The sequence below is a fragment of the Phoxinus phoxinus genome (assembly GCF_949152265.1).
Source record: "Phoxinus phoxinus genome assembly, chromosome: 16".
Lineage (NCBI taxonomy): Eukaryota > Metazoa > Chordata > Actinopteri > Cypriniformes > Leuciscidae > Phoxinus > Phoxinus phoxinus.
The window spans coordinates 23295901-23312045 of NC_136891.1; the positions used below are offsets into that span (position 1 = coordinate 23295901).

Here is a 16145-nt window from a genome sequence, read left to right on the forward strand (position 1 = left end):
TGATTTGAATTAATGAGCTGTAATTAGTGTCAGAGTTGTGTTAGTTGGAATTGTACTTAAAGTTGATTTACTTAAAAATTTAAGGCAGCAACTTTTTTTTACCATGGGTTGGGTAGGAAATTCTATAACGTTAACGGTGAATGAGAGACTACATTACATATATTTGTGTGTTCCAATGAATGTGCTCAAATAACAAAAGAAAAACTTTTAATTATTTTAGTTTTTTGTAATTTGATGCAAAGGCAATATACTAAGTATAGTGTCATAAATGTAGGTTACATACAACTTTGCAGGATGTACGACGCTGGTGAACGTTAAAACAAGTCATTACAGTCTGTGAAAAGGTTCCATTGAGTGAGAAAAAGGTTTTTACTAAATACATATGTTAACAGTTAACATGTTAACTTAAGATAATAATTAAACTCAATTATTAGGCTACATGTAGCCTATGTGAACTCAATCATTTTAAAAACATTTACAACATAATATTACTTTTAAAAATCTGTTTACTGTTTAGACTGTCAAGACATCATAAAATCAATTGGATTTATTTGGGACAGTTAATAAAATGTTAACAGGTGAAGAACAAATGAATGAACAACAAAATGTCAAAACACAAAGTGGATTTTGGTTAATATTTAATTACACATTTTCAGCTCAATAAATTGATCTGGCTAGAAATCATTATTAGACAGCGTTTACAAGAAATCAAATCAAACCTTGCTACTGAAAATTTCACGTAGGCTATGTACAAATTTTCAGCCCTGGATATAGGCTGTTACTGATGAAGGTGATGATTCAAAAGAACTGGTGAATCAGTTTTTTTAAATAGTTCCTTGAACCGAATCGATTCGTTAAAATGAATCAGCAATCTGTCAGGCATCATACCACATGATACCACCACACAGAAACGTTAGCAGCGAAAGTAAAATAAATAGTATTAGAATTTTATACTTGTATAACAAAACCAATTGTTACATTTCTGCCTTTAGTATTATTGATTTATTTTATATAAAAAAGCTGGTCAAAACACTGTTTTAGAAAATCTAAATATATTTCAAACTAATTAGTTTAAGAAATACAGCAGGCTTTGTACAAATGTAAAGTGTTGACTAATGGCCTTATGGCATTATTCTGTGGTGTAATAAATCTCTTTTTACCTTCATGCGATGTTCACAACCACCTGTGTTTCTCTCTCTCTTAAATACACATTTTATTAAATGTAGCTATAATATGTTTTATAATTTTATATCAGAAATTCTGCACATAATTTTCACAGTATTTATATATTTATAATATTTAGATAGGATATTCCTATCTAAGGCCCCTATTGTGTAACAGTTGTGGGGAATTTGGCTTAGAAAATTCAAATAATGTGGAAATTATATAAATATGTGAATAGGATCATCTCCTAACAAGGCCACATAGATTAGATGGTAAGCAAACAATCAGTTCTAATAATCAATGTGTAGGATGCAGTTGACTTTGACAAGTGCCAAAATAGTTAAGGCAAGGTGATGGGTCAGAGTATCTCTGAAATGGCAGAGATAGAGGTTGCTCCCAGTGGTGAAAATTTACCAACAGGGGTTCGAGGAGGGACAAACCGGTAAGAGGGTGTTGGGTGCCCAAGGCTCATCGATGCATGAGGGAAATGAACGCTATCCCGTCTGATCCAAGCCAACAGAAGGTCTACTGTGGAACAAGTCACACACAATTTTAATGATGGTTATGGGAGAAATGTGTCACAACACAGTGATTCACACTCTGCTATGTATGGGGCTGCGAAGCTGCAGACCAATCAGAGTGCCTATGTTGACCCCTGTTCGGCATCTATAATGGGCACATGAGCTTGAGTCCAGCCAGCCATTCATGTTGTGGACGTAAATTGGACACGTGCCACCTACCTAAACATTGTTGTAGACCAGGTACAGCCCTTCATGACACTGGTGTTCCCGGAAGTGACCTCTTTCAGCTGGATAATAAACCCTGACACACTGTTCAGGAATGGTTTGAGGAACATGATGTAGAGTTGAGGGTGATGATCTGGCCTCCAAATTCCCCAGATCTAAATCCAATTGAGAATATGTGCGATTAAGTTTGATCCACGGCTCCACCTCACAACCTACAGGACTTGAAGGATCTGCTACTAATGTCTTGATACACTACAGGACACCTTCAGTGGTTTTGTAGAGTCCATGCCTCGGCGGGTCGGCGCTGTTTTAGAAGCACGCAGAGGACCAACAGCATATTACGCAGGTGGTCATAATGTTTTTGGCTCATTGGGGTATATATAAAAATATTATATATAATATTATATATATAGTAAACTATTTGCCATTTTCTGTAGGCTATGTGGTTCAATTCACAGTCAGCATTTAGAAGGTGCACCATTTGAACCACAAGATGGAGCAGGAGACCAAAGCAACGACTTTAAAGCAGGAACAGGTTCTCTAAATAACAGGAGTTATATACTTGCTGTATTTTATCAAAGCTGTGTTTATGCCAAACCTTTTTTTTTTCATTCAAAGTTCTGAGTTCCTTATCATGCAGGTGTAGACCTCCAGACTTGCGTGCCTTAAAAATCCCTATATATTTTTCAAGGTCTTACATGCTCTTTTATAGTTTGTCAGCCAACCGTTTCTGCTCACAACTCTTGATTCTTTTTATCCAATAACTTCCCCTTCTCTGACTTTGTGATTTCTTTATCTTTGTCCTCCACTCTCTTTTCACAACTTGCCTCTGCTTACTTTATCCCTAAGGTCCCCTTTTTCTTCTGAGCTTCACTTTTGTTGTTCTTTGATTGCTCAGTCCAAAAAGTTGGCCAACTTTTATACACTGTCAGCTCTGCCCGTTCCTGAACTGCCGTACTAGCAGTCAGCTCCTCACATTACTAAGCAAACGTGGCTGGGATTGATCTAGTGTGCTACCCTCCAACCTTTTGGGTCATCTAGCTGTCTTGTTCAGCTTTGTTGTTGACAGCCTCAAGAAACTGCTTTGCTGAAATCCTGGGACAGTGTCATTTTTTTGTGTGTGTGTGAAACTGACTCTTATTCACCAACATCAATGCAAATGATTCCAGCTAGATCATCTCCTTTCTATTCTCCTTATCAATGATTTATCTATGCATATCATTCTTTTTATAAACAAAAAAACCAAACATCTTTAATCAAAGTAAGTTCCCGTGACCGTCACAATGGGGAAGGAAAGACTATCGCAAGCAACTTCCATTTCATGCCTATATTTAAACGAAGGCCTATATCGTATTGATCGCCTCTATGCAGTTAAGGGTTAAATAAACGATTTCCAGAATGCTGAATAAGCTAGATGCTAAAATAATCTCTTTTAGTTCCCATGTGGAAAATCCTGTTTGGTTCCCTGGTGGTGTATCTTTCAGTGAAGTATCTTACGGCTGCCGCAAGGGTGTTTAGCCTAAGCTGAAAATTCAGTGTGAGTGTAAAATTACATTATGGAAAAATTCTTCTGTTGTTTTGATATTTTGAGAAATTGGACACACTGCATTAATGTATATGAGTTGGAAAAAAAGAAGTTGATTCCTTATGGGATATGTCCTTCAAAGTGAGTCGAATAAAGTAGGCTACTTCAGTCCATCTGTCTTATTAAGAATCGACTCTTAACGCTTTTGCATGTCGTTAATATTTCAAAATGATTGCAAGTGAAGGTATCTTGACCAGTCACATATTTCAAGGCAGCACTGTATTAATATTCCTAATCATTTTTTGCTGTTTAATGTACATACGCTATTCAAACTTTATGGTGTTTCGATCCTGAATGAATCAGTGCCTGAACAAATCAGTTGAATCAATGATTCATTGACTCATTCATAAAGACAGTCAGTCACCACCTTCTGGCGTATAACCTGCAGAAAGTCAAAGGCTGCATCTGAAAATGCAGTCTCTGAGTAGGCATTTATTTAGATTAAGTCCTTATTTTATGACAGTTTAAAAAGTATGTTCTATAAAAATGCGTATGAATGTTAGTTGCATCGCTTCAATCCTCTCTTGTGGCCTTATGAGAAAGTAAAGTGTCCATAACACACTTGACTTTGGAATCTCACTACTGTATTCAACAGTTTTTTATCTTATACAAAATATATATTTGACAAAATAACTGTTACTCTAAAATTGCTAGAAAATCAAAGCCATATGTCCAGCCAAGTTGTGTTCAAAAAAGTCTTACAAAAATGTAAGTTCCCATGAGATTTTGTTTAGGCCCTGTACCAAAAATAGCCAGCCATTGTCACCCACATTCCACTGATTTATTTTTTTATGCGTTCTCCTGTAACACATTAATACATTTCTGTCACAATATCAGCTCTATCACAAAACAGCTGCCACATATGAAACCTTGAGTCTCAGACTGACGATATGCGTCTTGTCAAGATTAGAAAACTTTGATTTTGATAGTTAAAATACATTTTGTAATATGAAACATGACACCACGGCACAACTAAAAGGAGGAGTCCGCTAAAAGGTTTTTAAGTGCCATTTCCACAGTAATGTGATGTCTAATTTCAAAACGGTTTTCACAGGATGAATTTTGAGTTTTTAAGCTTTTGAATGACACCTAATTGAATTGAATTTAAAGCTCATCGAGATTGTGTCTTTACAGCTTGTGCACAATTCAGAATTGAATTGAGAATGACTCCTGAATTCCAATTCAATTCCTGAATTTGAATTGATGTCAAAAAATAGGATCTGGAATTACAATTCAATTTGAATTAAAGGAAGCAGAATTGCAATTCAATAAAAATTCTAAGAAATTCATATTGATATTTTAAGTGAAGTGTGCAATGAAGCTTTACAGTATATGGCACTTTGTGTTATTTGATTACTTTAAAATGAAATTAGCATTGGAACAAAACTAATTAAACAACAATGAGGGGGTAATTTATTTCAAGAATTTGATCATTATCTATATTTTAGAACAAAATGTATGCAGGGTTGAGGAGTGACTAGTTACGTGTAATGAAATTATGTTATTAAATTACAAAATGTATGTAATTGTATTTAGTAGTTGTATTACTGAGGTAAAATGTGTAATTCAATTAGTTACTAATCAAATTAAAAGGAAATTATTTTGCATTGATGAAGTAATCCAAATAAAGTAATCCAAACCACATTTATAATGGGTAACTTGTAACAGTAGGAAATTACATTTCCAAAGTAACCCACTGAATGTATGAGATTCAACACATTCTTTATGTCGTGTGACTGTGGAATTTCTTTGAATTTCCATGAATTTAATTCCTCTTCCTGTCATTCAAATTCAACTTCAACTTCTTGTGGGGCAGAGTCAATTCAATTCAAATTCCAATTCATGAATTGAATGGAGGCCAATTCTGAAATTCAGAATTTTGCACGAGCCCGTTTATAATGATAGAGGCTATTTTATGGATACATGCAACGAAAGGGCAAAGGATCTAGGAGTTAGGTCTTGAGAGTGGTCTGAAGTTGCTCACCTGGTTCAGAGACGGAAACCTAAGATGAACAGGCTCTGGAAATCGGACTTTTCCAAACCAGTCTGAAATCTTGCACGCCTCTGCAGAGCTGCAGTGAAGCATGCAAAACAATCCAGCATGGAAACACCGCCGTCTCCTCTTTTCCTCACAACTTTTCTGCTTTCTCAGCAGGAGATATTGAAATGCTAAACCACCATGATTAATCAACCGCTTGTAGCTGGAGACACCATAAGCTGCTTGGCCAAGAGAGACACAAACAGACAGCAAGGGGCCTGGATGCTGTCAGGGCCTGAAAGAAGTATGCTAATAAAACAAGAACTGTTGGTGAGAAGCTATTCAATCAATGATTTCCACTGACTCTTGAAAAAAGAGGAACAGAAAAGCAAATATGTAAACCTAAATACTGGTGGTGGTACATATCTCAATCTCCCCTTATGAATGATTCAGGAGCCAGTAACACCAGTATTAATGTCTTTAAGAACGAGGCCCAAGGTCATAGCTGGGGAATCCTAAAAGGATCATCTTTAAAGCTGGAGATGAAACTTAAAGACGGGTGATAGAGTGATAAACAAGATCGTTAGAGGAAGATAATGGATCAATCTGTTATGGAGGATTTGGGTGGACACCAACAGATCCATCTTAGCCTTTTCAAGGGGAATTACACAAATTCCAAATGCCGTTTTTGTGTCCTTGAAGGGCACTGCAGAAAGGGAAACAATACTTAAAGGGGCAATAAAAGTGAGCAATTAAATCACCTCATGAAGATCCTGTTAGGCTGTTAGCAAAGTGTAAAAAGATTGGGACTGGGGTTGCCTAAGCCAAAAATAATAATAATAAAAAAATTAAAATAAGAAAGTCTGGTGAAAAAAGTACAGACCGGACCCACACAATATTTCAGAAATGTCTGTATTATTTTATGTTGATAGTTTACCAACAGCAGTGGTGCCCGATTTGTGAAAATATCACTCCATTAATTCGGTTCCAATCAATCTGTGACAGCTGCCGTTGAGTGGCAGTAACAATTGTACTGGACTTTTAAAAAACATTTTATTTTTTTATTTTATTCATATTATTTTTATATATATATATTTTTTTTTAGTTATATTACATATATATATATATATATACACATATATATATATACATATATATATATATATATACATATATATATATATATATATATATATATATTAAACTGTCTGAAAGGGTCCCCATACTGTCTAAATATGTTCGCCTTTGTCCATTTCTGTATATAAGAAAGGGGATAAACTAGGCCTATATAAAATCACAACCTATAGATCAAAGTCAACATTTGAACTGCTTTAGTTTTTTTTTAGTTTTTTTTTTACATGTAGTAGGCCTATCATTAGCTATTTTAGTAGCTGAAACCCAATACTTTTCAAATTTAAAAATGCATTTAAAAGTGTAATTCAGGAATTTCCCTCAAAAAATCCTGTCATCACTGGTGTGCAATGAATTCTGGGGTATGCAAGGTGAAGGATTCATCTGTTTTATCCTTCATTGCACCGGAAACGAAGGACGGTCTGAAGCATCCGGCCTTCGAAGGATGAAGCCTCTGAATTGGGATGCAGCTGGTTAAATGGGAAACTTTGTAAATCGGATTGAAATTAATTAATCATTCAGACAGAGCTTACAATCGTTAACGGATTCTCGGCTACTTCACAACACAAGAACAAAATGAGTACTGGGTGAAATTAATATTTACCTAATCAATGGCAATCAACATTTTATCCAGTGAAGATTTTTATTGTCATCACATTCACATTTTTCTGACCAACATCGTACGAATCATTCTTTTGAGTCGGTTCTTTTCCAGGAATTGGTCAAGTGGGTTAACAAAACGGTCTGATCGGTTCTCAATTCCTGAATCATTCGTACAGAGCTTGCAAAATGTTCTATCATCTGACATGACATCACAACGACAACTGGTAAGGGTAAAGACGGTATTCTGACCGATTCTAACAACATCGGATTAATGACTCTTTTGAGTCGGTTCTTTTTCATGAGTGAAGTGGGTTCGAATGTTCTGAATCGGTTCGCAATTTAGAATCGTTCTGACAGCTCACTCACGCACTGAATTATTTGGAATGGTTTGGTTTCTCGTTCCATATACGTGGCACTTTAGAAAACAGATAAGCTAACAAAAAAGCGCCGGATGAAGTGGGCATTTAGCTATAGGGGCTAGCCTATCAACAGAAACAACATGCAAAGGCGTCCTATCGTTTGTCAGCGATAAAGAAGATTTTCATTTACGTGCATCGTCCGAACGACTCTGCTGCAGGTAATGGCCAAAAGTTTATCAAATCAAAAAATAGTTTCACAAAACACAGTAGCCTAACGTTAGCCTACCATGGCACCATGTTTCTTTTGGACACGTTCTTCCATCTGATACCATCCCCTTACTCGGGTATTAAAAAGGCTAGCCTAGGCCTAATGCCTCTGAAATGTGTATGTTTACACATATGAGACACACTCTTTTTTTTGTTTTTGAATATCATTAGGCCTATATTTCTTTGGAAGTGTGTGTACTTTACTTAATTTATGCTAATATAGGCTACTTGCTCATGTTTTTTTCTGTTTATGGCTATGCTTATTTATGAATCCCAGCATGAACTTTGCATGTCTTTCATAATCATAAATAAGGGCAGTTTTTTTTATATTCGTTTTATTTATTTATTTTATTTATTCATGTTTGTTTGCTTGTTTCAAAAGCACATTTTAAAACTCTTAATTGCTTCTGAATACCAAAAGGCTATTTTTTAATTATTTAAATTAAGACCATAAAAGAGTCACCTGAATCTGTAGAAAGCGGCATAGGCTATAAAAGATATAGACAGAGAGAGATTTTCTGATCCCTGAGGAGATAAAGAGGTTAAAAGTCACCATGAGATCAAAATGGACGATTCTGATTCTGATTCTGATTCTGAATGGTTTATTTGTGCACAAATAAATTATTTATAATCAACCTGTCAGAATTCTTTATTTTTCAGAATTTATTCAGAATTCTATATTTACTCTCATGAAAAGATTTTGAATGACGACCAGCTCTAGTTTTAGAATCTTAATCTAAGATAAAGTTTAAAAACCTATTTTAATAATTCCTTTTAAATCTCTTTCTCGCGATGAATATAGCCGAGGTAGCTGGCATGGCTATTTATTAAACTATAAACAAACAAACATAATCTGTCACTCACATGAGATCGCAGCAACAGCAAACCATCCAATCAGTTCCTGATGGACAAAATAAAGTCAAACCCAATACACTTGATTATACACAATAAGGAAGAAAAGACTAACGCAACTTCCTTTTCATGCCAAGGGACAAAAGCTGATGGCATTACATCTGAAACTGAAGATTTATTTTGACCTTATGAGAGAAAGACACAAAGGTCAAATGTGACAGCAGGCAATGACAAGCCTCTGCAAATGAATTTACCACACAAACTGTCATATGAACGACCACAGCAATCTGATGGCACGCCGGTCTCAGTATGCCTCCCCTGAGATCCATCTGCCCGTGTTGCTCCGTAAGGTCACTCCGGTGGGCGTCTGCACCCACTCTTTTCGGCTACACGGCCAAGCAGATGGCCTCGCAGCGTAAAGGGTTTCTATGTCTTAGGATTCGCTGGGAAAACGATGAGTCAGCCAGGATGTGGCCTGCCTTCAAAAATATCCCAGCCTGCCAGTGTCCTTGCCACCCTGATCAGCCATCCACATGATGACGGACTTCCATGATGTGCCATCTTTCATTAACCTCCCTGTGAGTGATGGATTAACCCTGAGGGCAGAGACAGAGTCATAGATTATTGAGAACGCGTTTGCCTTCGCTCAGCCTCACCTGGTTTATAGCGGATGCGACAGCTGCTTTAACTGCTATAGCACTCTTGTCTAGACCAGTTCTCTCGAGGACAGTTTTTGGACTTCAGATGTAATGTTTTTGCTCAAATTTAGCAGAGGTGAGATTAGAGTATGTGCAGGGAGCATTTAAAGTTGGCATGAAGAGGGCCGCATCTGAAATTGCATACTTCCCTACTATATATAGGTGAAAAACAGTATGTGACAAAAGAAATATGTCTGAATTCACAGTAGTCATAAAAGAGTAGGCAAAAAGTACCTGGATGATCTACTACTTCCAGTGAGATTCTGAATTGTGTAAACGATGGACACTTAACTATCCTTGAGGCCATTTGGGATTTGCAATGACATAAAAAAACCCCATAAAAATGCAATGATGTACATGGATAAATAATTTATAATAAATACTGCAAAATTCCATAAAAAAAGAATTGTCTATTTTGATTTCATGGTGACTTTAAAATAATAATAAAAACTTGACTAAACATAAATAGTAATAAATAACAATCAACAGTTTTGCCATGCTAGAAATTAATTTAAATAAACTATCATTAAAATGGAAGAAAGAAAAAGTGCTTAAATGATATAGGCAAAAATCATTTAAATCTGATGTTTAATTTCTCTGCACTTTTCAAACAGGTCTTCGAAATACATTGTCTGACAGACAAGCAGAATATGAATAATAGCCTACTTCTATTAGCAATATGTTGATGCGGCAAGGTTTTTTTGTGATTTTTAGCTATTGGTCATAGGTTAAGATCATAATACATGACAGACTTTCACTGCAAAGAATTGGAGAACCGCTGCTGGAGAATTAATTTTGTACTATCCATCAATCACACTTCTGTATTGATTTTATTCTATCAATAAACTGTTATGTCAGATATTTCATGTATTACATTTCCCCCAGTTCTCATCTCTGATCATGAACCGGTTACCTTCACTCTTAAAAACACAAGAATCAATAAAACTATAGACAGGTGGCAGTTCAGTATATCTCAGTTGAAAGATAAGAACCTTAATGAATACTTCAACAGACAGTGGACATCCTTCATGAAGACAAATGACAGCCCAGATATTAATGCGGCGACATAAACCGAAATCAAACTCTAGTGATCTGGGGGCAAATAACTTTGCCCTTCAGGGAATATTCCAGATTATTTTCAACATGATGTACACTTAGAGACAAATGTTTTAAATAATTTAGTTTTTTTAAAGTCTATTTAATATGAAACATTTAAATATTGTTATAAAGTAGTTGTTTTCTATTTGAATCTATTTTAAAATGTAATTTATTGTGATGGTAAAGCTGAATTTTCAGCATGATTACTCCAGAGACTTCTTCCAAAAACATTAAAAACATTAATTTGACCGGTAATGTATATGACATGTAGTCATTTACCACAGACCATTATTACAACGTGTTCTTCAGTTTGTAAAAAATATATAGGAAACACAAAATAAATGAGAGTGAATTTTCATTTTTGGGTGAACTATCCCTTTAACCCCCTGTAGTTGATGCCTGGCTGTAAAGCCCAAAGAAGAAGCCAGTAGCAGCAGGAGGCATAGAGAGTCAGATGAAGATGATGGCAGGGGCCATCACTCTTTCTGGCGCAGACAGGAGAAAGTGTCTTCCTTGAGAAGAACATGATCCCAAAATCAGGTTCTTGGCACAGTTGTAATAAGAAGTTTGATCAGTACACCTTTTTGCAGAAAACCAATCACGGAATGCAACAAACACATCATACCAACCAGAAAATCTACAAATATTATGAAAAGAGAGCAGAATGAAGATTAATGGGAAGTTACAAAGTCTCAAATTCAGCTCAATTAGATTATGTGTTGGGACATGAAATCCCTAAATGCAAGAGGTTAAAAAAATAATACAATTTGTGGGTGTTGCAAATAGGGAGACTCAGTTGGACTGACCAAATTTAAAGTGCCCCTATATTGATTTTTCAAATATTACTGTAATATAGTGTAATATAGCTGTTTGTGAATGTAAAAAGTCTGCAAAGTTTCAAAGATCAAAGTGCACGACAAATGAAATTACTGTCTCCTAAAAGAAAGAACTGATCCTGAGTTGCCGAAAGGAGTTGTCAGCAATTACTTCCTGTTACAATTTACAAACCTATGTATGTTTTTCTATGTAGGTTTGCGTAATGTCAGCCTGTGGTCTTCATTGGCTGCCTGCAAACAACATCTACTTTGACCCTCAAACACTGCTGTAGTAGCTGAGGCCTGAAAGAGTTTGCTTCATGTTGTCAACCTAAAAAAAACGCTGTATTCTGTGCTGTGAAAGCAAATCTACTTTGCATACACTTCCAGTTCCAAAGGGTGAAGACTCGAGCTTGAATTGGTACAGTAAAACTGACGCCATTGTTACTGTTCATATCCTCTTATATAGCCTACTGTCTATGTTCATATCACTATCAAGTTTTGGGAAGCTTCTGCAGATGAAATTGAGATTTAGGTATCTCTTAAAGGACAAGTTCGGTATTACACTTAAAGCCCTGTTTTCAGATAGTTTCTGATGAAATAGAACGGTTAAGATAAAAATTTGGACAGATGCTGCTGTCCTGAGAATTTTCGTTTTCTTTCGCTTTCCCCCCTTTCGTTAACTTTACATTAAGTAAATCCACTTCAAAAGCTGATTAATCCTGGACCGCAAATGACATAGAAATATACAGAGCGACCGCAAAAACGGAAGTTCAAAGACAATATTCTAAAGATGGCTGCGCACTTGTTTCTCTGGCGCATAAGGTCTATAAGAGCAGAGTAGACCAATCACAACAAACTGTGCCATCCAATCAGAGCAGAGTAGACCAATCACAACGGACTGTGCCATCTAATCAGAGCAGGGTAGACCAATCACAGCAGACTGTGCCATCCAATCAGAGCAGAGCAGGCTGTCGGAAAAGAGGGGTTCAGAGAGACTGAATCTTTGAACAAACTGTTTTCAGACTATTTGAGAAATTAGGTGATGTGCAATGTATATTATGATAAAATGATTATAATATACAATAATATTTGCTACATTTGTTTTAGACAATTGTTTACAATATCATGCAACTCAATCATCATAGACACTAATACAATTTGTTTTGTCTCAAAAAATCCACCAGGTCGATGTTTCCAAGGACACTTAAGTTTCGGCCAATGGATGCTGGCGGTGGTTCAGGAGATCTGTTCCGTGCTGGTATGAAATGGAACGCCTATGTTTCACAATCCAGTCAATTCCCAATGGATAAAATCAAATCACTCTAATCACCCCCATCCTATCTTTAGGCCAAAAGTTTGTCAGAACAATGAGACTGAACACAGCAAACAGTGAGCAATTTCATTTTGTTGTTGATAATGATGGTGGATCATAAGGCTTTCCATACATGGCTCCTGCATGCTAGTTATTTTTTGTAAAAAACAGTGAAGTATTGTTATACTGTAAATAGGCCTATATAACAAAAAAAGCATTGTTAATAGGCGATGACAATTTTAGTATATATCACAAGCAAAATTAACATCAAGCCAAATTAGCCACTCTTTAGGTCCTAATATTTATCTTTACTGTTATTAAGCTTTATCTTGCCTGAGGGGAGCCCATTGAAACATCTGAAAACAAATTAGAAGCAGAACATTACTCAGTATGAATATAAAATATACATCTGAAAAATGTTGGAAAGCGCTTGCTTCCATCTGTAATTAGGTCTGCTTGAGCTAGCAAAGACATTTAAACAATTTCACTCTGTAGTAGAGCAGACTATGAAGGGTTAAACTGTCTTCAGGTGGTTAATAGAAGAATTGTGATGCTTTTATATTTTTCTCTACAGTTCAAAATTTTCAGTTTAAGATGCTTTTGGAAGAAGACTCATGCTCACTTTAATCATCTGCTCACGTTTATTTGATCAAATACGGTACAATAAAAAGTGGTATTGTGAAATATTATTACAATTTACAGTAACAAAAATTTTGTAAAAATTTATTCATTTTGAGAGAATAGACTCAAAATAACTTTTTTTGCAACAATGTAAATATCTTTATTTTGACTTTTGATCAATTTAAAGGGGTGTGGTTGATTTATGATTTCACTTTTCTAACTTTAGTTACTGTGTAATGTTGCTGTTTGAGCATAAACAGCATCTGCAAAGTTACAATGCTCAAAGTTCAAAGCAAAGGGAGATATTTGCTTTTACAGAAATTGCTTTTTAAGGACTACAACAAATGGCTGGTAGGGACTACACAAAATTCCTCCTGGGTTAGTGACATCCCCAACCCTAAGGGAACAAGATTTATAGATTATCAAGACAGAATTTGCTAATAATAACTACACATAAGCTACATAAATTCATCAACTAACCATTCAGAAATGTCCTGTTGCATTTTACATATTATCACTTCTTCTTGAGTCTCTCCATTTTGTCTAACTCCAGTTTGAACATAAAAGGCTAAAAGTTTTTGAAATTTTAAGTGCATGTCTGTGTGAGGTAAAAGGACACAAACTCTTGAAGCTCCGCCCCTTGTGCCGGAAGCAGTAGCTCATTTGCCTTTAAAGGAACAGACACAAAACCCTTTGCTCACCCTCAAAAAGTGACTTTAACTTTAACATGCTATATAAAAATATCTGTGGGGTATTTTGAGCTAAGACTTCACACACACACTCTGGGGACATCAAAGACTTATTTTACATCTTGTGAAAAGGGCATTGCCCCTTTAATGCATCCTTGCTGAATAAAAGTATTAATTTCTTTTTAAAACGTTGTACTAACCAGTAGCTCTTAGTTTGGCCCGGTGAGTGAAGCAAGAAAGGTTCTCACAGACTCTCATGCTTGAGCTTCAGTCCCAGGATTTATAATTACTTGGGTTCGTTGGGAGGATACTGTTAATACCGCTAATGCTTTCAAAGCAGGAGGAAAAATAAGATTGCTGTGTCATAAAATCAATCTCTCTTTATGAAGAATTCATTGGTCTGGCGTCGTTCTCCTGAAAGCTCTAGAAGTTTTTGATTAGTGTAGAATCAATACTATGTTGGAGACGGTGTGTGAATAACCAAAGAGAAACAGAAGAGAGATCGGGGTGTGAGTCCCAGAGTGAATGAACCCTCTCCATCCGTGAGGATCTGTGTCAGTTATGTGGAGTCTGGGTTAATTGGTCTGAGGGAAATCAATAACATCTGCTAATTTGCCTCCAGATCTCACCAGCTCAGTGACATGGAAGGGAGAGCTGGATGCGTAAGATCACAAGCTTTTGATGAACGCGCTGAAACGCCTACCGTCAGCAAACCTCAGCAATTACGTGCTTTCTAGTACTAATGATGTGTGTTTTCCATGTCTTAGTTCAAAGCTTAATCACAGTCACTCAAATTCAGTGTGACACCAGTGGTCACCGAACAGGATTGTTTTCCGTCGGTTTAATGATGATGATTATGAATCCATAACACAGTGTCGCAGGAACACTTTTAGATTTTCAGACCACTGTGATTGTTATTGTGCTGCTTTGTTTCCTCTTGCTTCAGATACTTTGGGAACGGAATACAGCTCGACCCAATTAATAACTTAATGAGGGAATCTCAGGAGCTAAGTTTCCATCTGTAAGCCTGGAGTGATAGAAGCCATAGTTTTCTCTTAAAGCAGCACTAAAGAAATTGTTTTACCTTAAAATAATGTTTCCAAAATCATATCAGTCGTGGTTCATCAAGTCGTAACAGGGTGAAAGGCACTTCTGGATTCGCTTTGCGGTCCTATATCTGCTATAACCGTACTATGCAAGTTTGCCAGATCGGGTCGCGTTTCTGTAGTTCGAATGAGACATGAGAAAACTACAAATTTGACTTGCTTTACGTCAAGCGTTACAATAGTCATTATTTTGTTTTTCTTCGTTTCTGATGTCGCAATACATCTTACTTTCATGAAATCATGCAACATACTCTACCTTGTCTGTGGACATCGTTCAACGTACAAAAGTCTTGAGTTTGTAACGACATAAGGGTGAGTTAATGATGACAGAAATTATTTTGTTATTCAGTCAAGAGCAGTGAGTGATTTTAGTTTGATCAACATTAAGACAAAGAAAGCAGCAGGTTTATTAGGCACTGTCACTTTAAGAGCTGCACGGATCCAACATACGGTTACACATGTGTTTTATATCTCAACTGTTTATGTTTACTTAAGATATAACAGACTATGTTTACTAGGATACTCACCGAAAACCGGCATTTTTTTAATGTAATTTTTTGTGAATTTATGTCCGTTCAAGTGCAAGAAGACATGAAAGAGAGCTCTATTCAGGATCCTCACGCTGTCTGAGAAGCTGCTTCTCTGGATGTGTGCGCACACAAAACTTCTCACACTATTGAATTTAATTTTATTTCAGTCTTGCACTTGAATATTTAAATTGGCAAGGCTTAAAAACGTGCAAAAGATAAACTTTCGTAATGCAGCAGTGGTGCACCGATCGGGACAGTTACGTCAACTGTCCCGAGCCACATTTACACTGGCTCCGGGCCATCGGGCAGTCCTTGTCGAGCCCTGACCTTAAAATGATCATAAAAGTAAAAATATTCATGCATAATATTTAAAGCCAGAAACAAGGAAAAGTTATAAATTTTTTGTCATCATTCATTAAACAACAGCAGCTATAGTAAAGTCGGATATATCGTAATTACAAGTTCTGAGTACATAAATATTCAAGAAAAGTTGTGTTTACAAGTGGGAGTATTTTAGAAGATACACAAGTTGCCAAGTTGTGACATTTAAATGGGTGTGATAATTTTAGACGTGAAGAAATTATTTAT

At 36.1% G+C, this 16145-nt stretch overlaps 1 protein-coding gene across 12 annotated transcripts in view; it reads left to right on the forward strand.

Annotated features, from left to right (window-relative positions):
• Positions 1-7541: 7541 nt before the first annotated feature.
• Positions 7542-16145, forward strand: part of ches1 (checkpoint suppressor 1) — a 63244-nt gene continuing 54640 nt past the window's right edge. For 6 of the 12 annotated variants that reach the window (XM_079584305.1, XM_079584301.1, XM_079584302.1 and 3 more), the window contains exon 1: positions 7574-7784. The gene's annotated coding sequence lies outside the window, so the exon portion shown is untranslated. Of the gene's footprint in view, positions 7785-10873; positions 11022-12483; positions 12558-12646; positions 12689-16145 lie in introns of all 12 variants that reach the window. The other 6 variants (XM_079584304.1, XM_079584309.1, XM_079584299.1 and 3 more) reach the window with 4 other exon arrangements.